Source organism: Mesocricetus auratus, unplaced genomic scaffold (genome assembly GCF_017639785.1).
Source record: "Mesocricetus auratus isolate SY011 unplaced genomic scaffold, BCM_Maur_2.0 Super-Scaffold_100009, whole genome shotgun sequence".
Lineage (NCBI taxonomy): Eukaryota > Metazoa > Chordata > Mammalia > Rodentia > Cricetidae > Mesocricetus > Mesocricetus auratus.
Window position 1 is genome coordinate 28,187,387 of NW_024429193.1, and position 18,080 is coordinate 28,205,466.

Sequence of the window (18,080 nt, forward strand, 5' to 3'; positions counted from 1 at the left end):
ATAAAACTCAGACACCAAAATAGTTTGCAGTGTGTACTATTCAACACAGTCTGCTACTGCTCAGGGTCAGAAATTAAAACAGAGAGCAAAAATAAAATGACCTGAGACAGGCCTGCACATGAATGGCCAATTACAATGGCAGAGAATGTACTCTATTGAGCACCAAGAAAGAGACAATTTTCCATTAATTATCCTGTACAGGAAGAAAAGAAATTGCATGCTTTCTTCAAAGAATGTATAAATATTAAACAGGGAAAGTTTATAAACACAAGCATAAATGACAATCCTATAAAAACATCTCGAAGATAACAGGAAAATAGGTTTGTGACCTTGCTTAAGGCAGGGTTTTCTAAGCAAGACACAGGAACAGCTATCTACAAAGGGAATAACTAATAAATTAAAATACATTAAATTTAAAACTCCTATTTTTATGTTTTGTAGGGAGCATCTTCAAGACAGGGTTTCTCTGTGAAACCCTGGTTGTCCTGGAACTCGCTCTGTAAACCAGGCTGGCCTTGGACTCGGAGATCTGCCTAACTCTGCCTCCCAAGTGCTGGGATTAAAGAGTGTGTCACCACCACCTAGCTAGTTTTTTAAAAAGATTTAAAATGAGTGAAAAGGTAAGTGACAGAACTGAGGAAAAATATCTGCAAAATGTAGAAGTTAAAAAAAAAACCACCATCCAGAATATGTAAAAAAACAAAAAACACACACACGCATTGCCGAGAAAGAGAATGAACCAGAAAAGTGAAGCTATGATACAGGAACAATATGGGAAATTGGAACTCTCACCCCTGTTGAATGTGAATTTGCAGAAGCACGTTAGAAAACTACCCAATACAACCTGTAAAACAAACATGCAAAACATTGTGGGAAGTGTCTGGAAGAAATAGCAAAAGTCTGAGAACCCGGAAAAGTCTGGTAAATAAATGCCTTGTAGTCTTAAGTCGAGACTTTAGGTGATGGGTGGTGAGGAAGATGTGACTGTGGAGAGGTGGCCATTGTAACTCTGCAAAGAAAGTAAACACGACCCAAGATTTTCATTCAGAGTGCTGAAGGTGTTGATAGGTTTCTACTGGTTGTACACAATAAATATAACAGAAGTTAATAAGCAAAAGAATGGCTGTTAAAAAGAAAGAAGCCAAGAATTGCAGGGATTCAAGTTCCCAGGTCCTACAGGTGACAACTGACAGTAACAATAAGAAACGACTTTTGAAGCTGTACATGGTGGCACATGCCTGAAATCTAAGCGACTCCAGACGCTGAGGCAGGAAAAGCACAGATTTGAGGCTAGTCTGGGCAACTTGGTGAGTTCATGATTTAAAAGGAAAGCGTAGGAAAGACTTATGAACAAAACCAAATCCAGAGCCCTTCCAAAGACAGAGACAAACAAACAAACAAAAACCTGAGAAAATGGGGCGTGGGGGACCATCCTTAAGACCTGAGAAAAGTCTTCCGTGGTGCCTCAGAAAACTGAACAGTTCCCAGGACTCCCAGGAAGTTTACCGACTGTCCCTCAATCCACTCAGCCGAAGCCCGAGCGAGGCACAGCGGCTTACCTCAAGAAAGCAAATGCCAATAAGACATATGTGAGGCCAATAAGACATATGTGAGGCCAATAGCTTCCTAAGAAAACTCTACTAACAAAACCCTACAGCTGGGGGGGACTGACGGGGGGGGGGCAGAGACTTTTCCAGCTAAACCTCTACATCCAGGAAGCATCTGGAAAAAAAAAACTGTGGAGCTGCAAACACAAGCTATCTTTCATGGGAAGAAAGAGAGCTTGGCACACAGGGGAAGGGGAAGGTCAGAAGGCAGAGCCAAGAGCTACAGAAAAATCATTCCCAGGAAAGAATAGGCCTCAGTCCTAACCAATGCAATTAAAACGTTTGCTCTTCTGGGTCCCTCCTGCGGGCCTCTCCTTCAGATAGCCTTTTCACACATGTCTTCTCACACCGCTTCTCTGTCACGTATCCAGGAACAGTGTCATGGAACAGCGTGGTTGCCACGGAATGCCAGTGACTGAAGCAATCATGTGACCACCGCATTTCAAAGGAAGAGGACTAGGCAGACACAGATGGGGGCTAGAACCCACTGGGGACCATCAACATGACGAACAACCCAGGAACGGAAGTAGAGCCCGAGCTATGAGAGACAATGAAGCGATCCTCAGACAAACGGATGGCGGATCCCAGAAGAGTTGCTGTGGGTAGGACCTTCCAGGCAGTAGGATGCGAGATGGGAGGTTACAGGTACAGAGTGGAATGCTTCATAAAAATGATTAAAATGACTGTTGACAGCAATGGCCAAGGGAACGCTCCTCAGCCCTGGTGGCATAACAGACACATACTCCACAGCCTCTGAGGTTTTCACATAATACGCTGGCAGTGGCCTGTCATTGGCCATACTTAAGAGCCCCCTCGGTGATTTTAATTGGGAGCTAATTCTAATGTTAAGTGAGACCCACTACTCCCTAAAATGACCTTAAGTATAAACGGTTGAAGTAAGCAAGAAGGCATAATTGTTGAGAACAGAAATAAAGAAATTACACACCATACTACAATAGCCACCACTATGAACAACGAAGTCTAAAATGTTTTGAAAGAAGTGAATATCACGACAGAAGCACAGAACTCGGAGTTTCATATGTGAATAACTACAAGCTTCCAGTTTGTACAAAAGCCAACAGGAAGAAATATGGGAATATAGCAAGAAAATATATTTGTGGGGGAAACTTTCAGGATCTTAGTGAAAATAATATACAGAGACCATGGCTGGGACAACTGGATATTTACATGCAACTGGATATTTACATGCAACTGGATATTTACATGAAAAAGAATGAACTTGGATCCCGTTTCACACCAAGTGTAAAATTAACCCAAAATAATCAAGAAGCAAAGAACTCAAATTACATTTTTTTAGAACTCTGTTTTGGCTAGAGGTTTCTTAGATCAACACCAACCAAACAAGAAATAAAAGAAAAGAAAAACTGGACAAACTGACATATTCTGTAGTCATTGTCCTGGTTAAAGTATTTTGTGAAGCTTCAGCTATTGTACAACTAAGTTTCTGAGAATTATAGACTTTTACCACCCATGTTTCTTATCTATGAGATTAGTCAGACATAGGTACTTGATCTTCAAACACTTCACAGATCTGCAGAATATGACATTTAAATATTTTAATATTAGTACTCCGTTGACATGAAACACAATTACCCCTGACAACACCAAGCTATTCCCGAGAATATGTTAGGCACTGATGTCACTCCTTCTGAAGTCTGTTCTCTCCTCTGCTAATGGCCTCTGGGACAAAGAACTGCCCACACCTCGACCACTGACTTTGGACATGCTGTCCTACTGTGCTTACAGGAGGTAAACTTAGAAGACTGCTGAACCTTGCCCAGTCAGGGTAAGACAGCCTTTCTACCTCCCTGCTTCTGTGTTGGTCAGTCAGATACTCCAGGCCTTAGCCAATGCTGGTTGCCCCTATGCTCTGGATGACTGTCCAGGTATTCTACTGTTTCTGTCTTCCCTGCACCTTTGGAAGTTGCTCACCTGCACTTCCTGCCTACCCTAGTATTGCTATCCTCCTCAGATATTTGATGAGGTTGAAGATTAGACTGTCACAATTATTGTTCTCTCTTCCTAGATAGAAATATTAGATACAAGACTTTCCAGTTTAGGACAACTCTACAGTAATCTCTGTTATTCCTTTACCCCAGGACTGGATGTGTAGTCCTTGCCATTTGCTCTTGTTGCTTTACTGGCAGTAGGTCTTAAGTGTGTGTGTTCTTACATTTCCTTCTCCTAGAGCATATTTGATATTTGCTATCTTTGTATATAGTTTCATATCAAGCCTAAATCTTTAGACTAAAAGGGGAATTGTAGTGAGATATATACCCCGCCCATGCCTGTAGCACTGACCACGCCTGTTTGGGCGTGGTCACAGGTGAGGACATGATGGAGGACAGAACTAGATCTGGGGGCGGACCCAAGAGCACTATTGCTGCTGATCTGGTCAGAGGGACAGCCTGGGAGGATCCTTGGATCTGAAACCTGTGGCAGCCACCTGCCTCTTGTGTAAGTTACTCTCTCTGAATAAACTTCATTTAACCTGTACTGAGTCTAGTGAATCTTGATTCCCATGCGATATTAAGAACTTTTATATTCCAAAAGCTGTCACCTGAAACACCCTGCAAAGTGTGAGCAAAGGTTCCAAAGCATGTGTCTGATAAGGGACTTTTAATATAAAGCATGTCTGATAAGGGACTTTTAATATAAAGAATTCTTAAATCTAAATAACTAAACACAGCCCAATTTTAAGATGGAAACAGAGGGCTAGAAAAGTGGCTTAGAGGTAAGAACACTTGTGGCTCTTCCAGAAGATCTTGGTTCAATTCCCAAAACCCATTTGGGATCTTACAACCATCTGTAAGCCAAGTTCGGGGAGATGAGACACCCTTTTCTAGAGTCTATGGGTGCTACACACATGGTGCACATACAGACAGACAAGACATTAACATATATATTAAAATAAATAAATCATTTATTAAAGGATTTAATTTTTTAATTTAAAGAATTAAATTCTTTTTAAAAAATTTAGGTATGGGACTAAAGACATGTCTTAACAGTTAAGACCATTGGCTATTTTTCCAAAGAAGCTGGGTTTTAACTCCCAGGACCTATACAGCAGCTCACAGCTGTCTGGAACTCCATTTTCAGGGGATGTAATGTCCACTTGTGGCCTCCATGGGCCCCAGGTATGCAAGTGGTGCACAGTCACACATGTAAACAAAACACACATACACATAAAATATTTTTTTAATTTTTCAAGTAGTCACATAATTTGAACAGACATTACCCCAGTGACAATACACTGGAAGTTACTAAGTATACAATATCCACTGACTGGACAGAAATTTAAAACAAAATTGCAATAGAATACATCTTCACACACACTACAATTCCTATAGACAAAAAAAATGGATAATAACCATTGCCACCCAATGTCAGAATTTGTTTGAGCTGATGAAACAAAACACTGCAGACAAAGTAGCCTGGAAGCAACAATTCTATCTTCTTCTGTCACCTTGCATGGAAGAAGGGGCCATGGGATATCCCTGAAATCTCTTTTACAAGAAGGGAAATCCAACCATGAGGGTTTTCCCCCTGATGTAACTGTCAAAAGATGCACCTCCTAATACCATCACCTTGGTCAAACACAGATACTGCATGACCCAGAAATTGCAAGATGTCAATCACAGAAAACTCTTATATGGAATACTTCAAGCAAGCAACTGTATATAAAGAGAGAGTAAACTAATTGTTATCTGGATCCAGAGGCTTAGAGAGGATGTGAGATGACTAGCAAAAAATACAATGTTTCTTTGGGGAGTTTTTCTTTTTGAAATATTTTTAAATTAAATATAGCAATGGTTGCACAACCCTAAAAACATTTGGCAGTACAATTTAAAGTGATCATTTTACATTATATGAAGTACATCTCAATGAAACTATTCCAAGAAAATATATACTATTTTATTTAGAATTTAATGCTAACCAGAGTAAAAATACTTGCATGTGTTTTGGAAATTCATTAAAAAGGTAAATGCTAAATTTTCTCATAACCCAGCAATTCTACTCCTAGATATATCCTTAAGAGATGTAAAACAAGCTATTTAAAATTAAAATAAAATAAAATAAAATAAAATAAAAAATGATAAAAAAATTTAAAAAAATAAAAAATAAATAAATAAATAAGTAAAAATAAAAAATATGTAAGCCTACACAGAAAGTCATTCATGAATATTTATTTCAGTTTTATTACATTACACTAAAAAAAGGAAAAACTAACCCAAAGACCCATCAGTGGATGACTAGATAAAGAAAATGCTCTACCCACATAAAATGGTACAGTGTTCAGTCATAGAAATACTGACAAAATATTCCAACCTAGATGAATCTCAAAAACACTATGTCAAGTGAAAAAGTCGAAAGTGTATCTATAACAGACAGGTCTATAGGGACAGAAATCTGATTAGTAGTTAGTAAGGAGTCGGGGAAGAGGAAATAGGGAGTGATGACTTAGAGATACGAGATCATTCCTCTAAGTTGGTGAAAATTTTTGAAACTAGAAAGAGTTGACAATTATCAAGAATTGGGTGCACACTATAGGACTCTGAATTATACAATTTAAAATTGTTAATTGTGTGTCGTGGGAATTCTATCTCAACTCCAGATTTCTGATTAAGACAGAAATACTTTGTGTGTAAATACCTGTAAATTTTTTGAAGTATGCTAGTGTTGGTTATCTGAGGTCTCACTTCAGTTCATTTTTATTATTAGTGGGGTATGTAGCTAATTGTTAATGTTTTACACAGTTTCTTGCTCTTACCCCTATTGTCTGGATCTAAAATGACACTAAGAAAACTCCTCTAAGCAAGTTAACATTGGACAGAAATCTGTTGTGGAATGTTTAAGATGTATTACCCGTTTGTCTATGCTGTGGAATATTTGTTTAATGATGCAAAGATGTGTTGCATTCTTTTATGTTGCATTTGTTTAACTCTGTAAAGCTGTGTTACGTTGCCTGCCTAAAACACCTGATTTGGGCTAATGAGCTGAATGGCCAGTAGCTAGGCAAGAGAGAGATAGGCAGGGCTGCCAGGCAGAGAGACTAAATAGAAGAAATCAGGGCTCAAAAGAAGGGGGAGTAGCAAGAAAGGAAGAAAGAGAGGAGGACTCCAGGGGCCAGCCACACAGCTGTCAGTTACAGATATACAGAATATAGATATACAGAATAAAGAAAGTTAAAAAGCCAGGAGGCAAAATGTAAGAGAAACAGGGTAAGGTAAGTTAGAAAAGCTGAATAGAAACAAACCAAGCTTTCGTATGTAAGGCATTCATATGTAAGAATATGTCACCGTGTATTTATTTGGGAGCTGGGTGGTAGTATGCCAAAGAGTAAAAGAAAACAGCTACAGAAACCTTTGCAAATGGATGGTGTATTGCATCAGACAGAATCAGGCAGTTGGATGCAGGTAAATATCCAGGAGGACTGCATATTGTTACTACCATGTGAGTTACATCTTCCAAGCCTAGACCTACTTTATACTCATCTATTACATGTCTGGCACCTGAGTAGAACTCTCTTTTGATTTGGGAATCCAGGATGAGTGTATAAGATTTCGTCTTTGTGCCTGGGCTACTCTCCTATTATCATAGTAACAAATCCAATCTAGATAGCCTCACACAACTGATGTTACAAAGTCCCTAGGATGACTAGTGGTTTGTTACTTTTCAATAACCTGCTGAGAAGCCTGAACCCAAGCACCATGTGTTGTCTTATGACAAACCAGGCTCAAGGCCAACCTCTATCCCAACTAGTCACTCCTCACCTTTATACACACCAACATATCACACACACACACACACACACACACACACACACACACACTGTTGCCTCTCTGGAACACAGGAGAGCATACAGCAGTGGTAAAATATGCCCTTTATAGAGTAGGCCTGAAAAAACACTTACGGAGATCTGCCAGGGAAATGGGTTTTGGCACCATTAGTAGGATTCCGCCCAGAACCCTGGGCATGGTTGGAGTGGAGAAGTACAGCAGAGGAACTGGATGGGTTTATGCTCTTGGCCCAGAGGTGGGGCATGACTGGAGAGGGGCCCAAATAGGACCCTGGAAAAGGCAAGCCCAGAGCATAAGCAAGTCTGATACACTTAGGTTGACATTCAACACTCTTTCCCCAACTTTAAACAGCTCTAGCAACCATGTGTTGAAGAATTGCCTCTCTCTCTCTCTCTTTCTCTCTCTCTCTCTTCATTTTTCAAGACAGGGTTTCTCTGTGTAACAGCCCTGGTTGTCTTGGAACTCTCTTTGCAGACCAGGCTGGCCTCAAACTCCCTGAGATTCACTTGCCTCTGCCTCCCAAATGCTGGGATTAAAGGTGTGCGACATCATAGCCTGGATCTCTTTTACCAGAGATCTCTTTTATTTCTCTTAGGATCTCCTTTATTAGAACGAGGTATGAGAAAAGAGAGCTGACCTGGAAAGATGTGTCACCAGCTTGTTGCAGGGGGAGAGGGTATGGCACATGAGTTTTCCACCCTCAGGTGTCTGGCTTCTGAGATGCCCAAGGCCTCCAGAATAAGACTTGCCAGAGTGTCAGTGTATGATGGAATGCTCTCCCCAGTCTCAAGACAATCCTTTACAGTCTTCTTAGATCTCAGGTATTATTAATAAAATGTCTTTTGTATTTTGCACAGCCATGTTAGGCTTTTTTTAACAAGAAAGTTGGACTGAATTGCAGTCAACCATCACTGAAAGTAAAAATTTCAAAATTGCCTTGAGATGTGCGGCAAATGGAGCCCTGGGAAGGAACCCCAAGTGAAACATCAAGTTTCCTTTGGTGAGCTTTGAAATGCATTCTTTAACAAACATTGTCTCACTGGTGCCTAATGAGCACAGCATCATGTCAAGTGTCATAGGAAGCAACCGAATTAGGTGAATGAGCTCACATTTAAATATATATATTTATATATATGGGCAGTGGTGGCACACGTCTTTAATCCAAGCACTTGGCAGAAGCAGTCGGAGCTCTGTGAGACCAGCCTGGTCTACAAGAGCTAGTTCTAGGACAGGCTCCAAAGCCACAGAGAAACCCTGTCTTGAAAAAACAAAGCAAAACAAAAACAAAAAAATATATACATACATATATAATATATATAGAGAGAGAGATGAACATGGTGGCTCACAGCTTTAATCCCAGCACTCGGGAGGCAGAGGCTGCACTAGGAACCTCTGTCCTGAAAAACAAAACAAAACTAAATGAGCACAAACAAAAGAGTTAGGAGATGGAGTACAGAAAATGAACTGAGCCTGTAAGGGCCCAGCCTCGCAGTTACGAACTGAAACAGAGATGTCATGTTCTGCAAGGACTATAAATCAAAGGTCTCAAAATCGCAGGCCACAGACTGGATTCAACCCACAGAAGTGTTTGGTTTGGCCCATGCACATTTTTAAAAATAGGAGATTTCCCATTTGAAAAAAAGAAAGAAAGAAACCACCAGGATTTCCATCTTCTGTAAATCAGACGACCTGGCAAGTATCCTCCTTGCCAACTGGCAAGCCTCAGCCAGAGCTGAACAGAGCAGCCTCCCCAGAGCGGGCCTCATTTTCTTCAAGCCACCGTATTGCCCACCAGCAACCCCCCCCCTTTCGAACTCCCCACGTCCCTCACCCAGCATGGATCTCTTTCCAAATCTAATGAAAAGCGCTGTGTAAATGCCGCTTTCTAGCCCTTCTCCTTGGAACCAGGGTACTAAGTTTGGACGTTGATGACTACATAAGCGCCCATACACAGCTCACCCCATTTTCCCACATGAGGCCTCACCACCACCTTCACTCGTTTGGGAGTCCTTCTTTAGGGCATTTACATATGGCCTCTGTGTGCATCCCTGCAGTAGGATTGGTGAGGGGGTGGGGGACAGGAGCCCCTGGATCGCCTTCCCTACAGTTTTCCTTCCAGAGGCTCCAGAAAGAAGCTGCCACCGAGAGTTCTGCGACAGAGCAGCGTTCAGACGTTGTGTCCTGGCCGTGGTGGTATATGTTGGGTTTTGAGTATCGGGCTCCTCCAGTCTTTACACAGCCAGTCCTCTGAATATGACCATTCATCTCTAGAGGATTTGCAGTTCAGCCGGGAGGCACAGGAGTAGGAGCTGTTGCGTAGAGGACAGACAGGCCTGGCTGGGGCTTCACACCAGGACCGGAACATGGTGAAGGTTCCCGGAACGTCATTTAAACGGTGATTCACAGGAGGAAGAACTTCTGGAACTATGGAGAGACAAGATAGTCACTGGTCATGTACGATCATGGTTGAAAACAACTTTACCCCTGCTCTTGTCATGACAGCTTCTTCAATTCTAGCTATAAATTGTCATTTCCTCTGCCAGACCTCTCAGCGGGAAGGCACTGGACCATCCCTAAGAGGAGTCCCTTACAGCAGATGGTTGGGAAATAAAATAATCCATCTGGCCATGGTGGTACATGTCTATAGCACTGAACTCCAGAGGCAGAGCCAGGAAGGCCTTGAGTTCAAGGCCAGCCTGGAGAAACACAGTAAGATTCTGTCTCAAAAGGAAGTCAGAATAACTTGGCTTTGACTTGTGACAATTCCTCACTGATAAGTGCCTTTTCTTTTGAGTTTCGAGGCAGGTATGAAGATCAATGCAAGTAATAAAGATGAAGTTCAAACCATACCAAGAGCTCAGTAACTGTTAGCTTTTATTGCCACTGTACTTTAAGTAGTGCTGTGGACTAAATGTTTGCATTCCATTAGAAGTCAACTGGTGAAACCTTACCCCCTCAGTATTGGGGCAGGGTCTTTAGGGAGTTGTAGGACAATGAGAATAGAGACTCCATAAGAGGCCTCAAATAGATACCTCTTGCTCTAGGTGATAAAACACCGAGGTCAGAGAGCCAGCCTTACCCAGGCAGTGAATATTCTAGAAACTTAACCTTGGACTCCCAGCCTCTGGAACAGAGAGAAATCAGTTCTGCTGCCTGCTATTTGCAAATCATTAAGTATCACAGACTTGGATTTTTGTCCATCCTTTTCATATCTCTGCAATAATGAGAAATAAAAATGAGTGAGTAGATGCACTGTCTCAGTTTGATCTACATATAGAATATTGTTTGGAGAATTGAGAGTAGCATGATGACATATGAGTGAATGACTTAGGAATAAAGGTAAGCATTGCCATTTTCTTCTTTAGCCTTTTACAGATTGCTCACTGTGTCTCCAGGAATTTGCTCGGACGAGAGTCCTCTAACCCCCAGCAGTGATTAGCAGGTGTCTGGATATTTTGTGACTCAAGTCTCAGTTTGGGTATCCCAGTCTTCCCTAGATCTGATCTTGGCTTAACATGGTTATTATCTGATTCAAACTCAGGTCTCCTCGGGTCTTCTGAATGTTGGTCTATATTATCATAACCCAGGGTTCCACCTGTTCTCCTAAATGATTCGGACCGGATGCTCTGGCCACACCCCGCACCTGTCTTCTCTTCTTGCTAAAGCTCCCTTCCAGTGTTGCTTCATGGAATGAGTTCCCAGATTCCACAGGGATTATATTCATTTGTGGGGGAGGGCAAGTTTTCTTTCATAGAACACTGGTCTGAGAATGTAGGTCAGCGGTAGAGTGTGTGCCTACTGTGTGTGCTGCTCCAAGTTCCACATTCAACATAAAAGGGGGGGGAGGATGAGGAGGAGAATTGTAAATGTGTAAGCCTGTAAGTTTTTACACAAGGAACATATCTGCATAACCCACACATTCTCTCCCCCTTTGCCATTGGAGAATTTTGAATTTAGTTCCAGTTCATCCTTCCTAATAATACTGAGGTTTCTTTGTCTGACTTCTCTGCTCAAACTCTATCTGTATGATCCACTCAAATTTTAACATGATTTACACACATGTCTATTTACTCATTATCACATATTTTATTTATTCATTTTGCTATTATTGGAAATGTGGGCTGGACACAGGGTTTTTGTTTTGTTTTGTTTTGCTATTAAAAACAAATGTTACCATAGCACACTTGTTCTACACTTTTGGTAACTACGTATTGTTGCTGCTAGGGTACCTAGGCATGAGAGAGCTGATTCATATGACTTGCTTTAGTGTGTTCATTCTTAATGGCTACTTCCTGTTTTAGTCCATTTTCTGTTATTATAACAGAAGGGCAGAGACTGGTTAACATATAAAGAGAGCAGGCGAATTTGGGATCACAGTTCTGAAGCAGGGAAATTCATCGGATGAGAGATGGTGCCGTCCAGAGCTATGAGCAGGTAAATGCCCAAGAAAGGGAAAAGACCCGATGGCAGCCTTTACAGCAACCAGCCCCAAAGACCCAACTCATTTTCTTGGAACTCAATCCCATCTATTTTAAAGGCCCCACCGCCAAACCACACTACACCAACAGCACTTTTCAACGTGAATTTTGGTAGAGGCCAAACAGGAATTCAAACATAGTATTGGCAGAGAGTTTTTCAAAGTATCTGCAATAATGTACACTGCTGCCTGTGATTCAGAGTTCCCCCAACATCGCACAATCCAGCGGCACAATCGGAATCAGCGCGTTGTACTTATATTGAGGGGCCTTTGGCAGGTTGGAGGGGTAGGGGGGGATGGCACGACACGGACAAGACACAGAGGCAGGGAGGGATGGGACAAGAGAACGCAATGGAATAGTGAATTCGAACGAAGTGCAGTGACGTACAGGTATGAGACTGTAACGTAGCCCAATATTTTGTACAATAACTAAAAATCAATTTTAAAAAGAGGCTTAATTCCCTTGCTGAGGGTACACAGCTCACTCGATTCCAGCCATGTTCAGAGTCATCGGCTCCCCACCCCACTTTCCATACTGAGACACATGTACGCTAAAATTGAATACCGCCTAACCAGAGTGTACTGCACTGAACATGATGACTTCCCTGAACTTCCCATGGAGCTGTGTGACCATAAGGGAGCGGCCCAGGCATGCAGTCACAGCTCCCTTTGTTACCTGGTGCTACGCCGGTGCAGGTTTTATAAGCCTTCTATTTAAAAAATTGCTGTTGTATTCTAACCTTAAAATATTAAGAGCCCTTTAAAATGATTCAAACTTCCGTGAATGGGAATCATACAGCGTTTTAGGAGCTTTCTTCTCTACACTAAGAACTATGACTTCAGCGCCGGAATATTGGAAACATCGCGGAGCGAAGATTAAAGCTTGTTGCCCGTGTATGATACCAAGACCCTCTAAGGTCTGATTCTAATTAAATCCATCCGACAGAAACCCACTCACAGCCTCCTTCCTAAATGCAGCTCCTTTTGCTAGGAAAAGGATCACGTAAATTCTTAGGTATTCAATTCCTTTACTGAAGCCCTTCCCAGGACTAAATTCACCTTTTTTTTTCTTTCAAAAAATTGAGGATGGATGAGACACTTCGCTTTTTCAAATCCACCTTTGTGTTCATATGGGCTTCTTCGCTTAACTGTTTGAGCCCCTATTTGACTCATGACGAATTGTGAAGCAGGAAAGTGGGGGATTACAGCATGTCTGCTTCCAAGTAATATAGGGCTTATGAGCAATAATACTGACTCAGAGGGAAACCTGCATTTGTAACTTCCAACTGTATAAAGAAAATGTTCCTGGTTTTATATCTGTCTTGGATAAGAACCCTATTGTTCTGATCAAAAGGCAGCAAAGAAATAACATAATATCCTTCCAGAATGATCTCTGTCTCAATTGAGAGATTCCTGTCATTAACTTTGTGCAACATTGTGCTTTTCTAAAAAGAAATCCAGGACCGGCGATGGCACTGAGAGTTGGAGCCTATGTTCACGGTGTGGGAGGTCCAAAGTTCAACCCCCAGGTTGCAAAAGTGTGTGTCTGTGTGTGCCTGTGCGTGCGTGCGTGCGTGCGTTGTGTGTGAGAGAGAGAGAGAGTATGTGTGTGAGAGAGAGAGTGTGTGTGTATGCCATTTGTAAGAAACCAACAGCTGTCTATTTCTGTGTAAATGAGTCTCTCCCCTTCCTTCCCTCCCTCCTCTCCTTTCCTCCTCTGCCAGGACAACTAGGCAGCTCATTTTAATTCATTATAAAACTCATAAAACAATTTAAATACAAATTATAAACCTTGCACAAAGGGTCAGTATGATTCTTTGGTCTTTCGGAAAAGGAAAAACACGTTGTGCCATTTCATTAAAGTTAAATGCCTTTCTTGCAGACACTTATGACTGTTCTCCTCCTAAGCTGCCCTCCGTGGTTTTTAATTGACTTCTCCCAGACTTCCTTCAGTCCTACATACACCAGTCACTCTATGCTCCCCCTGAGTCATACGTATAGGTCCTATTAACACTAATGGAGTTTATGTGTGTGCGCACCGGGGGAGAATAAGCCCCTTAAACACCTTTTTAATGGAACAGTTTTGTTTCTTTCCACATTCCTCACGTTCGGCTTTTTCTTACCAGCCTGTGCTCTCAAACAATGTTGTTCTGATTTCTTTTTCAGTTCTTATGCTTTGTTCTTTATTGAACTCTGCGTGTAGACTTGACTTCCCCTCTTTAATTGGCCATTCCTGGAAAAAGCAGTTTGACCAAGCCGTTACCACTGTGTCTCAGAGTGAAGCCCAGGTCGCTTTCACTACAGTGTTTCACTTTGCAACAAATGCGTTTAACGCACAGAATATTTTTATCCTCCCGAAGCCCTTCTAACCAGAAGCTAATTAAGTAATAAATATATAAGTTATATATATATACATATATATATATATATTTACCTGAGGCTAAAGATCCCTATTTCTTCACACTAACATAGGAATAAGTAGGCAAGTTTTTGGACTCTCACTTAATAATGTTTTTATTTGTTTACATGTTAAGCAAAAAGTTTTTTTTTCATTTTTAAGCGCTTATTATATAGGACTTCAGCAAAAAACGTCCAAATTTAGACCAGAAAAGTGCTAGAATAGACGGTACCCTTGGAACTATAAATCCATGAGATGTAAACTCCCTGTGCATATGAGAACAATCATATTTTTGTTTAGCTCTTAGCAATGCATCATTCTTTATTGTTCTTGTTACAGCTTGATGGATGGAGTTATGACCCAGTGTTATTTTCTTTTCTCCTTTGTAAGGTGGGAGACATGTTGAGGCTGTGGCCGAGCGTCTAGCAGAGTACTGAATGTTTCCTATCAATTTCAATCACATGAAGTCACCATTTTGGCTATATCAATAACTGTTGGATGGAAGTTCAGAACATCTATTTACAAATGAATGATTGAGGGAAATTAAATCAGTGAAGTCTACGTCTGGAATTTAATTTTTATTTTACTATGAAAAAAATAAAAATAGATATTTAAGCCAGGCATGGTGGCACACACACCTTTAATCCCAGCACTTGAGAGGTGGATTTCTGTGAGCTCAAGGCCAGCCTGGTCCACATCGTGAGTTCTAGAACTGTCAAAACTACATAGTGAGACCCTGAATCAAGAAGAGACGTGGGGGATGAGGGAGAATAATATAAACAGAGAGAGAAGGGAGGGAGGGAAAGAAAGAGAGAGAAATCAATAGTAGCTAAAATATACACTAAGAAATGGATTTTCCCCTATTAATCAATGGAATATGAGTTTTAAAATGACAAGTCTTTTATCCCCATATTCCATTTTCTTTTTGTGTGTGTGTGTTTTTAAGAATTGAATTTTGTTTGTTTTTAAATTTAAATTAGAAACAAGGTTGCTTCACATGTCAATCCCAGGTCCCTCTCCCTCTCCCTCCCCTCCTCCCTTACCCTCCCACCAACCCTTCTTCCCCCTCCTCCAATCCCCAATCCTTTCCCTAGGGACAGTGAGACCCTCTATGGGGGGGTGTCCACAGTCTGTCTTTTCATCCAGGTTAGGACTATGCCCTCCCCCAAAAGTTCAGGCTGAGAGAGCATCTCTCATTGTGGGATGGACACCCAAAGTCCATTTGTATGCCCGGGATAAATACTGATCTGCTACCCAAGGCTCCATAGATTGCCTCGGCCTCCTCACTGACACCCACATCCAGGCAATCTAGATCAGTCCCATGCTGGATTTCCAGCCATCAATCTAGGGTTCAAGAGCTCCCCTTGTTCAGGTCAGCTGTTTCTGTGGGTTAAAAAAAGCCCAGTCTTGGTCCCCATGCTCATCAGTCCTCCCTCTCTGTCACTGGGTTCCTTGAGTTCAGCTAAGTGCTTAGCTCTGGGTGTCTGCCTCTGCTTCCATCAGTCATTGGTTGAAGGTTCTGTTTCCCAGACTCTCTAGCAGTGGGATTGTAGGCTGACACTCCCCTGATCCATGTCTAAAATTCGTATGAGTGAGTAAATACCATGTTTGTCTTTTTGTGACTGGGTTACCTCAATCAGGATGGTTTCTTCTAGTGCCATTCTTTTGCCTGCAAATTTCAAGATTCCATTGTTTTCTCCACTGAATAGTACTCCATTGGGTAAATGTACCGCATTTTCTCTATTCAGTCTTCAGGTGAGGAGCATCTAGGTTGCTTCCAGGATCTGGCTATTACAAATAATGCTACTATGAACATAGTGGAACAGCTCTCCTTCTTGTATGAATGTGCATCTTTTGGATATATGCCTAAGAGTGGAATTGCTGGGTCTTGTGGTAGACTTATTCCCATTTTGCTGATTTCCAAAGTGGCTGAACCAGTTGGCACTCCCACCAGCAGTGGAGGAGTGTTCCCCTTTCTCCACATCCCCTCCATCATAAACTGTCATTGGTGTTTTTGATTTTAGCCATTCTGACAGGAGTGAGATGGTATCTCAGAGCTGTTTTGATTTGCATTTCCCTGATGGCTAGGGATATTTAGCACTTTCTTAAGTGCATCTCGGTCATTTTATACTCCTCTATTGAGAATTCTCTATTTAGTTCAGTCCCCCACTTTTTGATTGGATCCTTTGATGTTTAGGAGACTTGCTTCTTGAGTTCTTGGTAAATTTTGGAGATAAGCCCTCTGTCAGATGTGGGGTTAGTGAATATCTTTTCACAATCTGTGGGCTGCCTTTTTGTCTTGTTGACTGTGTCCTTTGCTTTTCAGAAGCTTCTCAGTTTCAGGAAGTCCCATACATTTATTGTTGACCTCAGTGCCCTTGCTACTGGTGTTATGTTCAGGAAGCAGTTTCCTGTATCATTTCATTCAAGGGTACCTTCTGCTTCTGCTTCTATTGCATGGAATACTTTGAGGAGAATTAGTATAAGCTGATCTTTGAATTTCTGGTAGAATTCTGCACTGAGACCATCTGGACCTGGGCTTTTCTTGGTTGGGAGACTATTGATGACTGTTTTTATTTCCTTAGGGGCTATAGGTCTATTTAAATTACTTATCTGTTCTTGATTTGATTTCGGCAGGTGATATCTATCCAGAAAATTGTCCATTTCCTTTCAATTTTCAAATTTTGTGGAGTACAAGTTTTCAAAGTATGACCTGATGATTCTCTGGATTTCCTCAGTGTCTGTTGTTATGTGCCCCTTTTCATTTCTGATTTTGTTAATTTGCATGTTAACACTCTGCCGTTTCGTAAGTTTGGATAAATGTTTGTCTATCTTGTTGATTTTCTCAAAGAACCAACTCTTTATTTCATTGCTTCTTTGTATTGTTTTCCTAGTTTCTACTTTATTGATTTCAGCCCTCAGTTTGATTATTTCCTGGAGTCTGCTCCTCCTGGGTGAGTTTGCTTCTTTGTGTTTTAGAGCTTTCAGCTGTGCTGTTAATTCTCTAGTGTAACTATTCTCCAGTTTCTTCATGTGGGCACTTAGTGCTATGAACTTCCCTCTTAGCATGCTTTCAAAGTGTCCCATAAGTCTGGGTATGGTGTGTCTTCATTCTCATTGAATTCTAGGAAGTCTTTAATTTCTTTATTTCTTCTTTGTTCCAGGAATGGTGCAATTGTGCATTATTCAATTTCCATGAGTTTGTAGGGTTTCTGCAATTCGTGTTGTTGTTGATTTTAATTTTAACACATGGTGGTCTGATAAGATGCTTGGAGCTATTCCAATTTTTTGTACCTGTCGAGGTTTGATATGTTGCTAAGTATATAGTCGATTTTTGAGAAGGTTCCTTGTGGCGCTGAGAAGAAGGTATATTCTTTAGTGTTTGGATAGAATATTCTATAGATGTCTGTTAATCCCAGTTGAGTAATAACTTCTTTTTTAGCACAGAGCATTTTAAGGTTAATTAAATAAAAATTACAATGGGTCATAACTTCTATTAGTTCCTTTGCTTCTTTATTAAGTTTCTGTCTGGTAGTCCTGTCTAGTGGTAAGAGTGGGGTGGGGCTTTATATGTGATTTGAGTTTTAGTAATGTTTCTTTTATGTGTGTGGATACCTTTGTATTTGGGGCATAGATGTTTAGAATTAAACTTCATCTTGGTGGATGTATCCTGTGATGAGTATGAAATGACTTCCTTCATCTCTTTTGATTGATTTTATTTTAAAGTCTAGTTTGTTAGATATTAGGATTGCTACCCCACTTGTTTCCTGGGTCCA